The following is a 19,451-nucleotide window of genomic DNA, read 5'->3' on the forward strand; positions in this document are numbered from 1 at the left end:
GACAAAGTTAAACAATTTTATGTTAACCAGAATTAGAGATATGCCACCAACAAAATTCGGGGAAAGAAAGAAGAATAACATAGAAACTAGATTTGAACTCGTCACTTCGGACGAGTTAGGTTATCCGCAGCGCAAAAGCCACGTGCACGTCATACGTTAGAATATTGCGCGCAGAAAAACGATTATGCCATTGAAAAAATGTTAGTGCGCTCTCTATTTTACGTCACGTCTAAGTGTATATGGTATACGCTATATACTGTATACGTACTACATACAGTGCAGAATAGGTGAAAAGAAGTGACCAAAGTTATTGACGCTTTTGAACATGATGACGTCATAACAATTTCAAAAAATTGTAAATCATGCGAAAGATAATTGATTGACCTAGACAAAATAAAAAAATTGAGTGAAATGGAATACGAATAAGTAGAGATGCGCTCTATTAAATGTGACGAGCTATACGAAAGAGAAAAAAATCCTATATTTTATATTCGAGTGGCCATACGATGACGTCACAATGTCCGGTTAGCCATATCGATGAATGATTCGATATCTACAACTCATCACCTTTCAGAATATGTAATTTTTAAAAAGTTCACCACGTAGTTTACAATCTATGACTGTTTTAAAAAAGGCATAATTTTGACGAATTTTTTAACTTTTTCATCAAAAACACGCGCAAATGATCCAATTCTACGTGCTCGTGTGACGTAATTTTAAGTCGAAATTGATTGAAAATTTATAAATTTACTAGAAAAGGCTGGAAAAAAGAAAAACAAGCAAAAAAAAGATGTTTTTGCGCTACGTGCGCACGCGCGCGTAAAAAAAGTGCGCACACGTGGGAATTTTTGAAATGCTCAAAATGACATGAAACGCGTAGAAAGTTGATTAGAAATTGATTTTTCGCATTTTGAAATTTTAAATGCGCGTGCGCGCGTAACTTTCTGTAAGACATACCATTTTCTCTCCATAGAAAGTTAGCGCATGATATGACTTAAATTTTCACCAAGTTTCAATACAAAATGACATATAGTTTTTATTCTATGATCAATCATTGAAATTCATAAAATCGCGCGTAACTTACGCTGCGCGACTCAAAATTCATAAAAAAAAGTTTCTTGCACATCTACAGCTACAGGGCAATCTTTTGACAAAGTTATACAATCATATGTTGGCCAGAATTAGAGATACGCTGCCAACAAAAAATGGGAGAGAAGTGTGTAAAGAAAGAAATAAATACTAGATTTGAACTCGTCACTACGGACGAGTTAGGTTATCCGCAGAGCAAACGCCACGTGCACGTCATACGTTAGAATATTGCGCAGAGAAAACCATTATGCCATTGAAAAAATGTTAGTGCGCTCTCTATTTTACGTCACGTCTAAGTATACACAGTATACACTATATATTGTATACGTACTACATACAGTGAAGAATATGTGAAAATAAGTGGCCCAAGTTATTGACGCTTTTGGACATGATGACGTCATCACAATTTTAAAAACGGTATATCATGCGAAAGATAATTGATTGGCATAGACAATATAAAAAAATGGGGGGAAATGGAATTAGGATAAGTGGAGATGCGCTCTATTAAATGTGATGAGCTATACGAAATAGAAAAAAATCCTATATTTTATATTCGAGTGACCATACGATGACGTCACAATGTCCTGTTAGCTATATCGATGCATGATTCGATATCTACAACTCATCAACTTCCAGAATGTGTAATTTAAAAAAAGTTCACCACGTAGTTTATAATCTATGACATTAAAAAAAAAGCATAATTTTCACGAATTTTTTAACTTTTTCATCAAAAACGCGCGCAAATTGTTCAATTCTACGTGCTCGTATGACGTGATTTTAAGTCGAAATTGATTGAAAGTTGGTAAATTTACTAGAAAAGGGTGGAAAAACAAAAATCAAGCAAAAAAAAGATGTTTTTGCGCTACGTGCGCACGCGCGCGTAAGAAAAGTGCGCACGCGTGGGAATTTTTGAAATGCTCACAATGACATGAAACGCGTAGAAAGTTGATTAGAAATTGATTTTTCGCATTTTGAAATTTTAAACGCGCGTGCGCGCGTAACTTTCTGTAAAACATGCCATTTTATCTCCATAGAAAGTTAGCGCATGATATGACTTAAATTTTCACTAAGTTTCAATACAAAATGACATATAGTTTTTATTCTATGATCAATCATTGAAATTCATAAAATCGCGCGTAACTTACGCTGCGCGACTCAAAATTCATAAAAAAAAGTTTCTTGCACATCTACAGCTACAGGGCAATCTTTTGACAAATTTATACAATCATATGTTGGCCAGAATTAGAGATACGCTGCCAACAAAAAATGGGAAAGAAGTGTGTAAAGAAAGAAATAAATACTAGATTTGAACTCGTCACTACGGACGAGTTAGGTTATCCGCAGCGCAAAAGTCACGCGCATGACACATAAGTTAGAATATTGCGCGCAGAAAAACGATTATGCCATTGAAAAAAATGTTAGTGAGCCCTCTATTTTGCGTCACGTCTGAGTATATACGGTATACACTATATACTGTATACGTACTACATACAGTGCTGAATAGGTGAAAATAAGTGACCAAAGTTATTGACGCTTTTGGACATGATGACGTCATAACAATTTTAAAAATGGTGTATCATTCGTAAGATAATTGATTGACCTAGGCAATATATAAAAATGGGGGAAAATGGAATACGGATAAGTGGAGATGTGCTCTATTAAATGTGATGAGCTATGACGAAAGAGACAAAAATCCTATATTTGATATTCGTGTGGCCATACGACGACGTCACAATGTCCGGTTAGCCAAATCAATGCATGATTCTATATTTACAACTCATCTACATTCAAAATATGTAATTTTAAAAAAGTTCACCACGTAGTTTAGAATCTATGACTGTTTAAAAAAAGGCATAATTTTGACAAATTTTTGAACTTTTTCATCAAAAATGCGCGTAAATTGTTTAATTCTACGTGTTCGTATGACGTGATTTTAAGTCGAAATTGTTTGAAAGTTGGTAAATTTACTAAAAAAGACAGGAAAAACAAAAATCAAGCAAAAAAATGATGTTTTTGCGCTACGTGCGCACGCGCGCGTAAAAAAATTGCGCACAAGTGGGAATTTTTGAAATGCTCAAAATGACATGAAATGCGTAGAAAGTTGATTAGAAGTTGATTTTTCGCATTTTGAAATTTTAAACGCGCGTGCGCGCGTAACTTTTTGTGAAACATGCCATTTTTAATCCAAAGAAAGTTTGCGCATTATATGACTTAAATTTTCACCAAATTTCAATTAAAAAGGACTTTTAGTTTTTATTCTATGATCAATCATTGAAATTCACAAAATCGCGCGTAACTTACGCTGCGCAACTCGAAATTTGAAAAAAAAAGTTTCTTGCACATCTACAGCTACAGGGCAATATTTTGACAAAGTTATATAATCATTTGTTAGCCAGAATTAGAGATATGCTTGCAACAAAATTCGGGGAAAGAAAGAAGAAAATAGAAAAAAAAAGAGAAAAATAAAAAAAAAAAAGATCCTGACAATAACAAGAGGTTATCCGCCAAGTGCGGATAACCAACTAGATTTGAACTCGTCACTACGGACGAGTTAGGTTATCCGCAGCGCAAAAGCCACATGCACGTCGTACGTTAGAATATTGCGCGCAGATAAACGATGATGCCATTGAAACAATTTCAGTTTTCTCTCTATTTTGCGTCACGTCTAAGTATATACGGTATACACTATATTATACTCTATACGTACTACATACAGTGCAGAATAGGTGAAAATAAGTGACCAAAGTTATTGACGCTTTTGGACATGATGACGTCATCACAATTTTTAAACTAATGAATCATGCGAAAGATAATTGATTGACTTAGACAATATAAAGAAATGGAGGGCAATGGAATACGGATAAGTCGAGATGCGCTCTATTAAATGTGATGAGCTATATGAAAGAGAAAAAAATCCTATATTTTATATTTGAGTGGCCATACGATGACGTCACAATGTCCAGTTAGCTATATTGATGCATGATTCGATATCTACAACTCATCTACTTCCACAATATGTAATTTAAAAAAAGTTCACCACGTAGTTTAGAATCTATGACTTTTTAAAAAAAGGCATAATTTTCACAAATTTTTGAACTTTTTCATCAAAAACGCGCGCAAATTGTTCAATTCTACGTGCTCGTATGACGTGATTTTAAGTCAAAATTCATTGAAAATTGGTAAATTTACTAGAAAAGGCTGAAAAAACAAAAATCAAGCAAAAAAAATATGTTTTTGCGCTACGTGCGCACGCGCGCGTAAAAAAATGCGCGCTGGTGGGAATTTTTTAAATGCTCAAAATAACCTGAAACGCGTAGAAAGTTGATTAAAAATTGATTTTGCGCAATTTTAAATTTTAAACGCGCGTGCGCGCGTAACTTTTTGCGCAACCGGCCATTTTTAATCTACAGAAAGTTTGCGCTTTATATGACTTAAATTTTCACCAAGTTTCAATACAAAATGACTTTTGGTTTTTAATCTATGATCAATAATTGAAATTCATAAAATCGCGCGTAACTTACGCTGCGCGACTCGAAATTTGAAAAAAAAAGTTTCTTGCACATCTACAGATATAGGGCAATCTTTTAACAAAGTTATACAATCTTCTGTTGGCTAGAATTAGAGATACGCTGCCCACAAAAAATGGGAGAGAAGTGTGGAAAGAAAGAAATAAATACTAGACTTGAACTCGTCACTACGGACGAGTTAGGTTATCCGCAGCGCAAAGGCCACGTGCACGTCATACGTTAGAATATTGCGCGCAGACAAACGATTAAGGCATTGAAACAATTTCAGTGTGCTCTCTATTTTTCGTCACGTCTAAGTATATACGGTATAACACTATATATTGTATACCTAATACATACAGTGCAGAATAGGTGAAAATAAGTGACCAAAGTTATTGACGCTTTTGAACATGATGACGTCATCACAATTTTTCAAATGGTGAATCGTGCGAAAGATAATTGATTGACCTAGACAACATAACAAAATGGGGGGAAATGGAATACGGATAAGTGGAGATGCGCTCTAGTAAATGTGATGAGCTATGCGAAAGAGACAAAAATTTTATATTTTATATTCCAGTGGCCATACGATGACGTCACAATGTCCGGTTAGCCATATGGATGCATGATTTGATATCTGCAACTCATCTACATTCAGAATATGTAATTTTAAAAAAGTTCACCACGTAGTTTAGAATCTATGACTGTTTAAAAAAAGGCATAATTTTGACAAATTTTTGAACTTTTTCATCAAAAATGCGCGTAAATTGTTTAATTCTACGTGCTCGTATGACGTGATTTTAAGTTGAAATTGTTTGAAAGTTGGTAAATTTGCTTAAAAAGACAGGAAAAACAAAAATCAAGCAAAAAAATGATGTTTTTGCGCTACGTGCGCACGCGCGCGTAAAAAAATTGCGCACGCGTGGGAATTTTTCAAATGCTCTAAATGACCTGAAACGCGTAGAAAGTTGATTAGAAATTGAATTTTCGCATTTTGAAATTTTAAACACGCGTGCGCGCGTAACTTTCTGTAAAACATGCCATTTTTAATCCATAGAAAGTTTGCGCTTGATATGACTTAAATTTTCACCAAGTTTCAATACAAAATGACTTTTGCTTTTTAATCTATGATCAATCATTGAAATTCATAAAATCGCGCGTAACTTACGCTGCGCAACTCGAAAATCAAAAATCAAAGTTTCTTGCACATCTACAGATATAGGTCAATCTTATGACAAAGTTTTACAATCTTATGTTAGCCAGAATTAGAGATATGCGTGCAACAAAATTCTTGGAAAGAAAGAAGAAAATAGAAAAAAAAGAAAAAAAAAAAAAAGAAAAAAAAAAAAAAGATCCTGACAATAACAAGGGGTTATCCGCCAAGAGCGGATAACCAACTAGATTTGAACTCGTCACTACGGACGAGTTAGGTTATCCGCATCACAAACGCCACGTGCACGTCATACGTTGGAATATTGCGCGCAGAAAAACGATTATGCCATTGAAAAAATATTAGTGCGCTCTCTATTTTGCGTCACGTAAGTATATACGGTATACACTGTATTCTGTATACGTACTACATACAGTGCAGAATAGGTGAAAATAAGGGACCCAAGTTATTGACGCTTTTGGACATGATGACGTCATCACAATTTAAAAAATGGTAGATTATGCGAAAGATAATTGATTGGCCTAGACAATATAACAAAATGGGGGGAAATGGAATACGGATAAGTGGAGATGCGCTCTATTAAATGTGATGAGCTATGCGAAAGAGACAAAAATCCTATATTTTATATTCGAGTGGCCATACGATGACGTCACAATGTCCGGTTAGCCATATCGATGCATGATTTGATATTTACAACTCATCTACTTCCAGAATCTGAAATTTTAAATATTTTCAACTTGGAGTTTAGAATCTATGACTTTTTAAAAAAAGGCATAATTTTCACGAATTTTTGAACTTTTTCATCAAAAACGCGCGCAAATTGTTCAATTCTACGTGCTCGTATGACGTGATTTTAAGTCGAAATTGTTTGAAAGTTGGTAAAATTACTAGAGAAGGCTGAAAAAACAAAAATCAAGCAAAAAAAACATGTTTTTGCGTTACGTGCGCACGCGCGCGTAAAAATATTGCGCACGCGTGGGAATTTTTGAAATGCTCAAAATGACATGAAACGCGTAGAAATTTGATTAAAAATGAATTTTGCGCATTTTGAAATTTTGAACGCGCGTGCGCGCGTAACTTTATGTTAAACATGCCATTTTTAATCCATAGAAATTTTGCGCATGATATAACTTAAATTTTCACCAAGTTTCATTAGAAAATGACTTTTGGTTTTTAATCTATGATCAATCATTGAAATTCATAAATTTGCGCGTAACTTACGCTGCGCAACTCAAAAATCAAAAAACAAAGTTTCTTGCACATCTACAGATATAGGTAAATCTTATGACAAAGTTATACAATCTTATGTTTGCCAGTATTAGAGATACGCTCCCAACAAAATTCGTGGAAAGAAAGAAGAATAAAGAAAAAAAAAAAAAAAAAAAAAGATCCTGACAATAACAAGGGTTATCCGCCAAGTGCGGATAACCAAAAAAAAAAAAAGATCCTGACAATAACAAGGGGTTATCCGCCAAGTGCGGATAACCAACTAGATTTGAACTCGTCACTACGGACGAGTTAGGTTATCCGCAGTCCTATAGCCACGTGCACGTCATACGTTGGAATATTGCGCGCAGAAAAACGATTATGCCATTGAAAAAATGTGAGTGCGCTCTCTATTTTGTGTCACGTCAAGTGTATACGGTATACACTATATACCGTATACGTACTACATACAGTTCAGAATAGGTGAAAATAAGTGACCAAAGTTATTGACGCTTTTGCACATGATGACGTCATAACAATTTTTAAAATGGTCAATCATGCGAAAGATAATTGATTGATATAGACAATATAAAGAAATTGAGGGCAATGGAATACGGATAAGTGGAGATGCGCTCTATTAAATGTGATGAGCTATACGAAAGAGAAAAAAATCCTATATTTTATATTCGAGTGGCCATACGATGACGTCACAATGTCCTGATAGCCATATTGATACATGATTCGATATCTACAACTCATCTACTACCAGAATATGTAATTATAAAAAAGTTTACCACGTAGTTTAGAATCTATGACTGTTTAAAAAAAGGCATAATTTTGACAAATTTTTGGACTTTTTCATCAAAATTGCGCGCAAATTGTTTAATTCTACGTGCTCGTATGACGAGATTTTAAGGCAAAATTGATTGAAAATTGGTAAATATATTATAAAAGACAGAAAAAACAAAAATCAAGCAAAAAAAAGATGTTTTTGCGCTACGTGCGCACGCGCGCGTAAAAAAATTGCGCAAGCCTGGGAATTTTTGAAATGCTCAAAATGATATGAAACGCGTAGAAAATTGATTAGAAGTTGATTTTTTGCATTTTGAAATTTTAAACGCGCGTGCGCGCGTAACTTTCTGTGAAACATGCAATTTTTAATCCATAGAAAGTTTGCGCTTGATATGACTTAAATTTTCACAAAGTTTCAATACAAAATAACTTTCGGTTTTTAATCTATGATCAATCATTTAAATTCATAAAATCGCGCGTAACTTACGCTGCGCAACTCAAAATTCATAAAAAAAAGTTTCTTGCACATCTACAGCAACAGGGCAATCTTTTGACAAAGTTATACAATCATATGTTGGCCAGAGTTAGAGATACGCTGCGAACAAAATTCGTGGAAAGAAAGAAGAACATAGAAAAAAAAAAAAAAGAAACTAGATTTGAACTCGTCACTACGGACGAGTTAGGTTATCCGCAGCGCACGTCATACGTTAGAATATTGCGCACAGAAAAATGTTTATGCGCTCTCTACTTTTATGGTGAAAGTGTGGTGAATTGTGTCTGGGCCTACAGCATTTATGTTACTTTTGGCGACGATTGCGTGCCATATTAGTAAAGAACAACGTGGTTACACCTCCATGTTGGATTTGTAATATTATAGCCTAGTATTGCTCCCGATATTGCTTTGCAATTTTATATTGTTAAAACGAACATATAGCCTATATTAAAAAAGTTTAAACACAATTGTGTTAAATATAATAGGCCTAGTTAGAAATAGGTAAGATATATTTTGATTAATTTGGATTGTTGATTTGTAATATTTAATTGTTTTTGTGTTTGCCATCAAAATGAAATGGCCTAGCCTATAGCCTAGGCCCTAGGCTAGGCCTAGCTAGGTTAGGCCTAGCCGTGTCCCGGATTACCTCTTCAGGAAGGCCTAGACCTAGCCTAGGTTTAGTTGTACAGTACTGTAGTAGAGGCATAGTGACGCTAGCCTAGTTCCATTTTGCATCTGGCTTATAACTATATATTAATTCCTAATTTGTTAACAAACTTTATCTTGAATACCATGCCTTAAAATTAAACACAGGTATAATATTATAGCCTACTCTACTTAGCATTGTTAGCAAGCTGAGTCTGCTTTGCGAAGTTCTCTTCTATGCCTACTAGCCTAGGCCTCCTAGGTAGGGGCTAGGGCTAGTTTTTAGTTGTATCAGTTCCTAAAGAGTTGGAAGAGATACATGTACAGTAATAGCATTATTGTTTCTACAGTACTTCATAATCTCTAGAATATCGTAAATAGTGAACATAAAATAAATAATTTGTAGAGATGATTTATGGTCTCATGATTGGGAGTGAAGTGTTGCCTGTTATTTTGTAGGCATTTACTATTATGAAACATTTACATAATTCAGATTTTATTGTTTGTGATCAAACTATTAAATGAAATTACCATTGAGACAACATGTAGGCCCCAATTAGCTGGCCCATAGCCAAAGTCATTTAAAGGAAATTTCCTAATTTTTCAGACATTGATTAAGAAGCTTGTTGATTTGGAAAAAGTGTTAATGTTGTTTATTGCCATTATCAATGTTTTTCCTTGTATTTTTTAGATTGTAATTGTTTTTTTAATTGTTTTTTATTAACAGAAGATTTACAGTTTCAGCTACAGCTGTGAGTATTAGTAGGGCAATTCCACAATTTTTTTGGGGATTTTGAAAATTTTCAACTTTTAGCAGTCTTAACATGTTTGATATCAAACTAAAGCTAATGTTATATACTTTCAGGATATTTAAGTGGTAAAAAAAAAAAGAGATATATACAGGCATATTTCCATTTAAAATAATGATATTTAGAAAACTTAAAAAATAAAACAATATGAGGTTTACTTAAATCCTATAACAGACAACTAAATCCTAATTTATACATTTAGAATTTATAATTTTAGAATTAAAGAACTAAATATATTGTTTGAGATTTTGTTTAAAAAAATTTAATTAATTAATTAAAATGAATTAATCGACATAGAATTATTAAGGAGGGGCCAACATAATTATTAATAATTTTGTCGGGTTGTTACCAAAAAACATTTTTTTAATTTAAGAATCATGCACCTTCTTGACAATTACTGTATAATATTTTCCAAACTATTAAAAATTATAGCTTTACATACACTCATAAGGTTACTTTTTTTTGAAACCTTCTTTTTACATTTTTATATGATATTAAAAGGTGTCTGATTGTTACCGAGTTGGTCACAGACTGACATGTCAGTCTGTGACCAGTGTTATTACAGTATAAGCTAAACCAGCATTTTTACAGTAAAATTTATTTTAATATGCTTTAAAATCAATAATCAAAATATATAGTATATAGTTTTAAAAAATTGAATTAATCAACATAGAAATATTAGAGAGGGGCCAACATTTATTAATGATTTTGTCGGGTTGTTACCGAAAAACAACATTTATTTTTAAATTTAAGAACCATGCACCTTCTTGACAATTATAATATTTTCCAAACTATTAAAAATTATAGTATTACATATACTCATGAAAAAATGTTAATGTTGTTTATTGCCATTATCAATGTTTTGCCTTGTTTTTTTTAGATTGTAGAAAATATACAGTTTCAGCTACAGCTGTGAGTATCAGTAGATTATCTGTTAAACAGAGAAAACATATTTTCCTTACTTTGTGAACTGTTGCCTGCCCTAATCAGCCGTTTCATACCCAAAGTCATTTTGAGGAAATTTCTTAATTTTTCAGACATTGATTAAGAAGCGTGTTGATTTGGAAAAAGTGTTAATGTTGTTTATTACCATTATCAATGTTTTTCCTTGTTTTTTTTAGATTGTAGAAAATATAGAGTTTCAGCTACAGCTGTGAGTATCAGTAGATTATCTGTTAAACGGAGAAAACATAATTTCCTTACTTTGTGAACTGTTGCCTGCCCTAATCAGCCGTCTCATACCCAAAGTCATTTTGAGGAAATTTCTTAATTTTTCAAACATTGATTAAGAAGCTTGTTGATTTGGAAAAAGTGTTAATGTTGTTTATTACCATTATTAATGTTTTTCCTTGTTTTTTTTAGATTGTAGAAAATATACAGTTTTAGCTACAGCTGTGAGTATCAGTAGATTATTTGTTAAACGGAGAAAACATATTTTCCTTACTTTGTGAACTGTTGCCTGCCCTAATCAGTCGTCTCATACCCAAAGTCATTTTGAGGAAATTTCTTAATTTTTCAGACATTGATTAAGAAGCTTGTTGATTTGAAACAAGGCCAACAGCCATTAAGTCGCGTGCTACAATGCATAGTGATACCGGACCGACAGACAAACAGACCGACAGACAGACGGACCGACCGACATAGTGAACTATACTGACCGAAATTACTGAACATGTTTAAAAATGTTGAAATGTTTAAAAACATTTATATTTTTTTAATTTACACGTGCGTAGCCTGTCACTTTTGACGTGCTCGTATAACGTAATTTCGAGTTGAAAAGTAAGTCAAGAAAACAGAAATCGGGCAAAAAGAGTGCGCAACAACATTTAACGCGCAGTGCGCGCGCAAAAATCTGCGCACTCATGGCAATTTTGTAAACGCTTAAAATTGCCTGAAACGTACTCTTATTTCATCGAAAATAAATTTTGAAAATTTTATGCGCGCGTACGAATGCGTTACATGCGCTACGCACGTAATTGTATTGCCATATGATGATTTATGCCCTGAAATTTATGAGTACCAAATTTTATTTAATTGTGATTCATGGTTGTTAAGATATGATTACAAACGTGATTTCGTTAAATCGTGCGTAGACCGCGTAATTTTTTATTGCGCACCGTGAAATCATAACCACATCGATTCCTGGCCATAAGGAATATTCTGTGAAAAATTGATTTAGCTAGATTAAACTGATATCAAGATAAGGTCATAAAACGATAAAACGCATAGTGATACCGGACCGACAGACAGACAGACAGACAGACCGACCGACATAGTGAATTATAGAGTCGCTTCCACGCGACTAAAAAGTGTTAATGTTGTTTATTGCCATTATCAATGTTTTTCCTTGTTTTTTTTTAGATTGTAGAAAATATACAGTTTCAGCTACAGCTGTGAGTATCAGTAGATTATCTGTTAAACGGAGAAAACATATTTTCCTTACTTTGTGAACTGTTGCCTGTTATTTTGTAGACATTTTCTATTATGAAACATTTACGTAATTCAGATTTTATTGTTTGTGATCAAACAATTAAATGAAATTACCATTGAGACAACATGTAGGCCGCAATCAGCCGGCCCATACCCAAAGTCATTTTGAGGAAATTTCCTAATTTTTCAGCCATTGATTAAGAAGCATGTTGATTTGGAAAAAGTGTTAATGTTGTTTAGTGCCATTATCAATGTTTTTTCTTGTTTTTTTAGATTGTAGAAAATATACAGTGTTAGCTACAGCTGTGAGTATTAGTAGATTATCTGTTAAACGGAGAAAACATATTTTCCTTACTTTGTGAACAGTTGCCTGTTATTTTATAGGCATTTTCTATTATGAAACATTTACATAATTCAGATTTTATGGTTTGTGAATAAAATATTAAATGAAATTAGCATTGAGACAACATGTAGGCCCTAACCAGCCGTCCCATACCTAAAGTCATTTTGAGGAAATTTCTTAATTTTTCAGACCTTGATTAAGAAGCATGTTGATTTGGAAAAAGTGTTAATGTTGTTTATTGCCAATTATTAATGTTTTTCCTTGTTTTTTTTTTAGATTGTAGAAAATATACAGTGTCAGCTACAGCTGTGAGTATTAGTAGATTATCTGTTAAACGGAGAAAACATATTTTCTTTACTTTGTGAACCGTTGCCTGTTATTTTGTAGGCATTTTCTATTATGTAATATTTACATCATTCAGATTTTATGGTTTGTGAATAAAATATTAAATGAAATTAGCATTGAGACAACATGTAGGCCCTAACCAGCTGTCTCATACCCAAAGTCATTTTGAGGAATTTCTTAATTTTTCAGACATTGATTAAGAAGCATGTTGATTTGGAAAAAGTGTTAATTTTGTTTATTGCCAATTTATTAATGTTTTTCCTTGTTTTTTTGTTTTAGATTGTAGAACATATACAGTGTTAGCTACAGCTGTGAGTATTAGTAGATTATCTGTTAAACGGAGAAAACATATTTTCCTTACTTTGTGAACTGTTGCCTGTTATTTTGTAGACATTTTCTATTATGAAACATTTACGTAATTCAGATTTTATTGTTTGTGATCAAATAATTAAATGAAATTACCATTGAGACAACATGTAGGCCGCAATCAGCTGGCCCATACCCAAAGTCATTTTGAGGAAATTTCCTAATTTTTCAGACATTGATTAAGAAGCTTGTTGATTTAGGAAAAGGGTTAATGTTGTTTATTGCCATTATCAATGTTTTTCCTTGTTGTTTTTAGATTGTAGAAAATATACAGTTTCAGCTACAGCTGTGAGTATCAGTAGATTATCTGTTAAACGGAGAAAACATATTTTCTTTACTTTGTGAACCGTTGCCTGTTATTTTGTAGGCATTTTCTATTATGTAACATTTACATCATTCAGATTTTATTGTTTGTGATCAAACAATTAAATGAAATTACCATTGAGACAACATGTAGGCCGCAATCAGCCGGCCCATACCCAAAGTCATTTTGAGGAAATTTCCTAATTTTTCAGCCATTGATTAAGAAGCATGTTGATTTGGAAAAAGTGTTAATGTTGTTTAGTGCCATTATCAATGTTTTTTCTTGTTTTTTTAGATTGTAGAAAATATACAGTGTTAGCTACAGCTGTGAGTATTAGTAGATTATCTGTTAAACGGAGAAAACATATTTTCCTTACTTTGTGAACAGTTGCCTGTTATTTTATAGGCATTTTCTATTATGAAACATTTACATAATTCAGATTTTATGGTTTGAGAATAAAATATTAAATGAAATTAGCATTGAGACAACATGTAGGCCCTAACCAGCCGTCCCATACCTAAAGTCATTTTGAGGAAATTTCTTAATTTTTCAGACCTCGATTAAGAAGCATGTTGATTTGGAAAAAGTGTTAATGTTGTTTATTGCCAATTATTAATGTTTTTCCTTGTTTTTTTTTTAGATTGTAGAAAATATACAGTGTCAGCTACAGCTGTGAGTATTAGTAGATTATCTGTTAAACGGAGAAAACATATTTTCTTTACTTTGTGAACCGTTGCCTGTTATTTTGTAGGCATTTTCTATTATGTAATATTTACATCATTCAGATTTTATGGTTTGTGAATAAAATATTAAATGAAATTAGCATTGAGACAACATGTAGGCCCTAACCAGCTGTCTCATACCCAAAGTCATTTTGAGGAATTTCTTAATTTTTCAGACATTGATTAAGAAGCATGTTGATTTGGAAAAAGTGTTAATTTTGTTTATTGCCAATTTATTAATGTTTTTCCTTGTTTTTTTGTTTTAGATTGTAGAACATATACAGTGTTAGCTACAGCTGTGAGTATTAGTAGATTATCTGTTAAACGGAGAAAACATATTTTCCTTACTTTGTGAACTGTTGCCTGTTATTTTGTAGACATTTTCTATTATGAAACATTTACGTAATTCAGATTTTATTGTTTGTGATCAAATAATTAAATGAAATTACCATTGAGACAACATGTAGGCCGCAATCAGCTGGCCCATACCCAAAGTCATTTTGAGGAAATTTCCTAATTTTTCAGACATTGATTAAGAAGCTTGTTGATTTAGGAAAAGGGTTAATGTTGTTTATTGCCATTATCAATGTTTTTCCTTGTTGTTTTTAGATTGTAGAAAATATACAGTTTCAGCTACAGCTGTGAGTATCAGTAGATTATCTGTTAAACGGAGAAAACATATTTTCTTTACTTTGTGAACCGTTGCCTGTTATTTTGTAGGCATTTTCTATTATGTAACATTTACATCATTCAGATTTTATGGTTTGTGAATAAAATATTAAATGAAATTAGCATTAAGACAACATGTAGGCCCTAACCAGCTGTCTAATACCCAAAGTCATTTTGAGGAATTTCTTAATTTTTCAGACATTGATTAAGAAGCATGTTGATTTGGAAAAAGTGTTAATGTTGTTTATTGCCAATTATTAATGTTTTTCCTTGTTTTTTTTTTTAGATTGTAGAACATATACAGTGTCAGCTACAGCTGTGAGTATTAGTAGATTATCTGTTAAACGGATAAAACATATTTTCTTTACTTTGTGAACCGTTGCCTGTTATTTTGTAGGCATGTTCTATTATGAAACATTTACATAATTCAGATTTTATGGTTTGTGAATAAAATATTAAATGAAATTAGCATTGAGACAACATGTAGGCCCTAACCAGCTGTCTAATACCCAAAGTCATTTTGAGAAAATTTTTTAATTTTTCAGACATTGATTAAGAAGCATGTTGATTTTGAAAAAGTGTTAATGTTGTTTATTGCCATTATTAATGATTTTCCTTTTATTTTTTAGATTGTAGTTGTACAGAAAATATACAGTGCCAGTTACAGCTGTGAGTATTAGAAAATTATCTGTAAAACGGAAAAAACATATTTTCCTTAATTTATGCCCTCCCTTAATTGATAAACATGTGTTGTTTGTAAATTTACTATACTGAGTGACCAAATATTTTTGTGTATAAAATTCTATTTTATTAGAACATTGAATAATTAAACATATTTTCAGATTAATTTTGAAGGTGAAATTGTTATGAAAGAATTTGTTTCCGACACATTCCATGTAATGAAGTTTTGACATATTTTTAGGTCAAAATATCTTCTATAGTGATTTATTTATATTGTATAAACCAAAGTCACAAATATATTATCACAATTTACTTCAAAATTTGGGACAATCATCCTTTTTAACATAAATGTGGTGGTCAGTTTCTCCAGACATAAATTTGCAATTTTATAAAATGGATCTATCCTGAATTTAGTAATGAGTTGGTCCTAATTTGTTTTGCTAGGCCCAATAGATCATGTTACATTCCACAGGGGGGATGTGTATATTATTATTTAGGTATTTGTAAAAACACTGATTTATCTACTGATTCAATTTATAATTGTTTGACTGTAATTCTTAGTACTGTACAGTGTATCTTAAAATTAATAACTAACTCTTTTTTTTTTTTTTTTATTGTAGGTGACTGTCTTATATAAACCCACTGGATCTCAGAAGAGATCCGGGTCTTTAGAAAAAGATCCACTCTCCAAAGAGAGTTTCTACGAGGGGTTACCGAATTTTAATATTTATGCACAATTTCTTTTTAAACATTTTTTAAAAGTATCTTTAAAACATTCAGAAAAAACTAATAAACAAAAGTTTATTACAAAGCAATTTTGCAAAAGCAAAAGTGTAAAACCTTGAAGATAACAGAAGTTAATCACAAGGAAACAACTAATAAACAAAAGTTTATTACAAAACCATTTTTGCAAAAGCAAAAGTGTAAAACCTTGAAGATAACAGAAGTTAATCACAAGGAAACAATTAATAAACAAAAGTTTATTACAAAACCATTTTTTGCAAAAGCAAAAGTGTAAAGTTAAAGTTTGATTATACAAACAAAAGTTTGAAGAATAAAACAGAAGCTTATTATAAAGAAATAAATATTAAACAGAGTTTATTACAAAGGAATTAATTAAAGAAGATTTAAAGATCACTTTTATTTAAATCTGTTATTAAGTAAAATTGTAAAAAGAATAAAAATTAGAATCTGAAACTATTTAGCATAACCAAGTATTACAGAGAAGTTTAAATTAATATAAAGTATTTCATCAAGCCAATATTAAGCAGAAGCTAATTTTTTTATTCAGTGAAATTGTATAATCGAATTATTGAAAAAAAGCAGACAAAAAAAATATTGACAAAGAGAGAATATAAAGTTGAATTGTTTTTGGAATTTTTAATAATTTATTTTGTTGTAGCAAGGATTTCTTTTTTGAAGTTTGAATTGATAAAAAGAACCTAATTGTAATATTCATTGGAATTGCAGAATACATTTTAATTTAATTTGTAAACAAAGTTTTTAAATTTGAAGAAATTATTTTTTTATACAAATTTTGAATAATGGATATGGAATTCATAGCAGTAGTTGGTATCTTTTTGTTGATTATCTTTACAATCATAATTTATTTGTGTAAGAATGTGAATAAAGAAGTTACAAGTAAAAAGCAGATTTTTGTCAATACAACTGGTAATGTTAATAATGGAGTTATTGATAAGACAGCAGAATTTAAAATAGTTGTTAATGACATCTTGGACCTACTTGATAAATGCTGTTCAACTGAGAATGTCAAAGACGAGAGAAATGATGATACAGGTAATGTCAATTGTGAATTTATGAAAGATACAACTGAATTTAAAGAAATAATTAATGATATCATAAACATATTATCTTATGGTACAGAGGACACTTCAAAGTTTGGTGATACATGCGATTTATGTAGTATTGAAGTGAAAGCAGACGACAATTGCATAAAATGTGACTGTTGTAGTCAATTTTTTCATGTGAAATGTGTAAGAGATGTTTTTGAAGACAAACTATGTGATTCCAGAGTAATTTGGATTTGTTCAATGTGTGGGTATAGTAGTTTTGTTGATAACATATTAGGTGAAATAGGTATTCCCTGTCATTTCAATAGATATACGATTCTAGAACCTGATGAATCTGTCACTGCAGACTTTCCAGAATTAACGAAAAATAAGGAAAAACGTAATAATGCCAAATTAAAAAAATATCAACAAACAGGAAGTGAAGATTTACTTGGTACTGATTGGATAAGGGTAAAATCAAAGAAAAGAACCGACAACAGAAAAAAAAGTAAATGTAAAAATAGAGGAAATAAGAAAAGGAGAAAGCGCGTTATAAATGGTATAAGTATAGAACGAGGTGTAAACTATATTGGCAAAGGTGTAAAAGATTTCTATGAAAGACGAAATAATAACAAAATGGAATGGAACATGAATACAAGTACTTATAGAGAATACAAGGAAAATGACGAAACAAATGGTAAGCCTATGTGTGATGTTTTGAAAAATACAAAGGTAACAAACGGAATACAACAACAATCAGGTGGTGGTTCGAAACGAAATAGCAAGGGTCGTTTTGTCAAAAGTAAAAAGATTGATAACAAAGAATCACAAGATAATATGAACCTGAATTTAAAACACCACAAGAATGATTGCGATACTATGGAACGGATTGGCGAAGATATTATTTTAAAGAAAGGTAAAAATGACAATTCAGAAATGAAAACTGATGACGACTTTAAAATGAAATGTACTGAAGAAAACGACAACACAGCGACTGACGATGTGAAATTACAAAATAGTAGCAAAATGAATGACAGAACTAATAGATTTGATAGTAATGTTACAGATCATAAAAATCAAACATGTGCAAGTTGTGAATTTGAGGAAAATGAAGTATTGATAATTGATGACGGATGCAAAAAGGCAGTGACTGAAAAAATTAGGTCCCATACTAAACCTAAATGTGACAAACATACTATCGATGTGGATATTGAAGTTTTAACAAAAATTAATTTTTCGGAAGAGTTGATAATCGATAATGTACCAAAACAAAAATATACACGAAAAAGGCAGAAAACACAATCAATAAATGAATTACAAGTATATAATAGTAATGAAACTATAACTGTAGCACAGGGTAATTTTAATCAAGGGAATTATAGATTTGGCTTTGCAAGTGGTAAACAGTGTGTTGCAAATAGTCTTGTAGCTATTCTTTATTCTACAAAGAGGAATGAAAATGAATTTTACACCAAAGACCTTGATACAATATTGACTCTTGGAAACGAGTTGTACTGTTACATTCAGAAAGATTCCACTATGCACGAGGACCTTTTAATGATTTCTGAACTGCCGAAAGAATTGGATATCTTGGATAACACATTTGTAATATCTCCCAAAGAATCAGTTTTTGGCATAATAGATGGGAATCTCGAATTTATGGCTGAATATGGAGCCTTGTCATTAAACCAAGCTCTTGAAAAGGAATTACACCAACATGATGCATTTTTTATGAATTTCAACAGAAGCACATTTTCTATTATCAAACGTGTAAATGGATTTCTTATATTTGATCCACATGCAAGAGATCGATTTGGTTGTGTTAGTGAACATGGAAAGAGTATTTTACTTTACAGTCCATCTTGGCAAGGTGTGTACGATTATTGTATAAGATTAGCAAGGTCAATGAACTGTAATTTACATGAAACCGAGTTTGAACTGACTGGTGTAAATATTGAAAATAAGTCTATGATGTTATGTTCCGCTTCTGTGCTCGATGATAATTGTGAACAAAGAAACTTGGGAAACGTCGATGTTGATGAACCTAGTACGTCTTATCAGTATAAATGTAGTACAAGATTACCAGAAAA

General features: G+C 31.9%; 2 long non-coding RNA genes across 2 annotated transcripts; both read left to right on the forward strand.

Moving 5' to 3' along the window:
- The first annotated feature begins 10,526 nt into the window (after positions 1–10,526).
- On the forward strand, positions 10,527–11,093 carry LOC140063203 (uncharacterized). The gene is made up of 3 exons (XR_011847586.1): positions 10,527–10,623; positions 10,833–10,864; positions 11,074–11,093. It is a non-coding gene; the product is annotated as an uncharacterized lncRNA (long non-coding RNA).
- A 4,085-nt stretch (positions 11,094–15,178) lies between these two features.
- Positions 15,179–16,827, forward strand: LOC140063202 (uncharacterized). Its single transcript, XR_011847585.1, has 3 exons — positions 15,179–15,208; positions 15,520–15,559; positions 16,192–16,827. It is a non-coding gene; the product is annotated as an uncharacterized lncRNA (long non-coding RNA).
- Positions 16,828–19,451: the final 2,624 nt, after the last annotated feature.

Source organism: Antedon mediterranea, chromosome 11, assembly GCF_964355755.1.
Source record: "Antedon mediterranea chromosome 11, ecAntMedi1.1, whole genome shotgun sequence".
Taxonomy (NCBI): domain Eukaryota; kingdom Metazoa; phylum Echinodermata; class Crinoidea; order Comatulida; family Antedonidae; genus Antedon; species Antedon mediterranea.